This window comes from Mastomys coucha, unplaced genomic scaffold, assembly GCF_008632895.1.
Source record: "Mastomys coucha isolate ucsf_1 unplaced genomic scaffold, UCSF_Mcou_1 pScaffold9, whole genome shotgun sequence".
Classification (NCBI taxonomy): Eukaryota; Metazoa; Chordata; class Mammalia; order Rodentia; family Muridae; genus Mastomys; species Mastomys coucha.
Window position 1 is genome coordinate 32,400,594 of NW_022196915.1, and position 2,534 is coordinate 32,403,127.

The 2,534-nt window shown below is 39.8% G+C and overlaps 1 pseudogene; it reads left to right on the forward strand.

The window, feature by feature from the left end:
- Window positions 1-1,353: 1,353 nt before the first annotated feature.
- On the forward strand, window positions 1,354-2,139 carry LOC116085194 (annotated as a pseudogene).
- Window positions 2,140-2,534: the final 395 nt, after the last annotated feature.

A 2,534-nucleotide genomic window follows, 5' to 3' on the forward strand; every position in this document is an offset into this window, starting at 1 on the left:
GAACAATCAGACCCCTCTATGTGCAGTCCTTGGTTGGTGGTTGAGACCCTGGGAGCTCCGAGGGTAAACTCTTTAATCCTGGTCTTTCCTCACTCCCTTGGTGATGCCAGCCTGTCTCTAGGTTGCATATTTTACAGCCTCAAAAACCTATTTTCAGTCCAGATTGTTCTTCCAAACTCCACACTCACATAGTGCTATCTGTTCTTGATATTTACCCTTGGATAGAATTGGCATCTTGAGCCCAGTACCCTATCCTCAGCTGAACTCATATCCAACCCCAGCAGCTCCACCAGAGAGTCCCTGTATGTGACTTCTTCACCATTCCAAAATTCTCAGTCTCCCCTTTTAATAAATGAATTTCTTAAAAAGACAACTTTTTTTCATTTATCATTTACAAATATTAAGTTTCACTTGCTCAAAATAAACAATTCAATGGGCCCTAGGGATGGACTTGTATAGCCAACCCCACATTTCAATGGTCCTTAGGTACAGACTTGCATAGTCAATTCCACAATTAAATGGTCCTTAGGGAAGGACTTGCAAAGCCAATCCCACAATTCCATGGTCCTTAGGGATGGACTTGTATAGCTAATTCCACAAACTGGTTTTGGGATGTTTTTAATCATCCTAAAAAGGAACCTTACTACTGTTGGAGACATCCCATTTGATACTCATCTTTCTACCACAGTGTCAGCATCTGTTTTATGTCTTTGTTTTCAATCATGTTGACATTTTGCATGCTTTTAAAATTAGGAGTGTCAAACATCCTGAGTGTTCAATAAAGATTTCAGATTCCAAACCATGCAGGGAAGTTTTTATGGGAAACATCTAGCCATGAAAACAAGTTTCTCATGCTCTAAGCAAGATTGAATGACTCAAGTCTACTTTGTATCTTTACGAGGATGAGGCTATTTGTGGTTCCCTGCTCACAGGCTCTGAGATGTCACCCATGAGCATCTGTAGTATTTACTATGGTCTTTCTTCTGTGGACTTTGTATCTTTCTAGTCCTGGAGGATTTAAGGAAATTTTAGGGTGTGTCACCTCTCTACCCTTTTAACTGACAAAAGACAGGTAGAAGGAGAAAAGGCTCATTTACATTTGAAACTCATGCTCATAAGAGGGCTCACTGATGAACTTCAAGGAGAGATTAAAATTTGGGTTTATACTTAGTTTAGTGGGGAAAGGCCAGAAAATAAAGTCTCTTATGAGGATCCTGTGGGATCTGATAGGATATTTATGAGAGAGTAATAGATTTTTCTGGAGAACAAATGAGAGATAAGAAAGTTTATATCATCTACTCATGAGGGCATGTTGTGTGACTGCAGGCCTGGAAGCGTCCTGAGGTCAGCACCATGAGCTGCACTGCCACTGAGGACCTGTCAGGCTCCACATCCTATCCTGGTGGAAGAGTTTTTCAAGTTGAGTATGCCATGGAGACTGTGGAAATAGTAATAAGCTACTGGGATCAGATGTAACGACGATGTTGTCTTTGGGGTAGAAGAGCTAGTCTTTCCTAAACTTTCTGAAGAGGGCTCTAACCTCTCAATGTTGATAGAAACATTGGAATGGCGGTAATCTGTTGAAAGATGCATGGATGTTAGCAGACATAGCAAGAGAGGATGTGCCCAGCTTTAGATTTAACTTTGGCTGTAACATTCCCTATATCTTGCCTACTGAGTTCATACAGGTTTATACACACTACTGGGCTGTCAGCCCTTTGGCTTCATTTCTATGTCAGAGTCTTACAGAGCAAACAGTAGTGCACAGTCCTATATGATCAACCCATCCAGTGTCTCATATGGTTATTGGGGCTGTGCCATTGGCAAAGCCCTGGAAGTTGCAAAGACAGAAACAGAAGAAAGCTTCAGATGAAAGGAATGGCTTGCCATGATATAGCTAAAGAAGTTGTGAAAACATTTTACATTGTGCGTGATAAAGTTCAGGATAAGAGTTTTGAACTAGAGCTCAGCTGGGTTGGGGAATTAACCAAAGGAAGACATGAAATTGTTCCAAGAGCTGTAAGGGAGGAAACAGAGCAACAGGCTGAGGATTCTTTGAAGAAGAAGATGATGACCACAGGTCATATTTTCTTCACTGCCTCTTGTTTACGTTTCTGTGGCAGTCCCCCCTGTGACTAGCACTATGGATTATACATACCCACTGGACAATTCTCATCTATTTTTTTCTGATAAAAATTCAAGTTTAATTAATATACACCTGAAAATATTATTGTGTAATTGAGGACATTTGAGTCATATTAAAATGTAGATTCACATTTGATTAAAAATTCATATTACCCAGATTGAGGTAGGATTGGGCCCACAAGTGAAAGTCCAGCCACAGCTATTAAAAAAAAAACTTACTGTACAATATATATGTACTTTAGAATTCAAGATTGGTTTTGTTTTATCTAGAAGTAAAAAAATCATATTAAAAAAACAAAACAAAGAAAAAAATGAGTGTGTCCCTCCCTCTTCCTTGTGGTGGGGAGTTCCCTAAAGAGGGAGTTTGTGGGAAATTTTACCTGGGAATA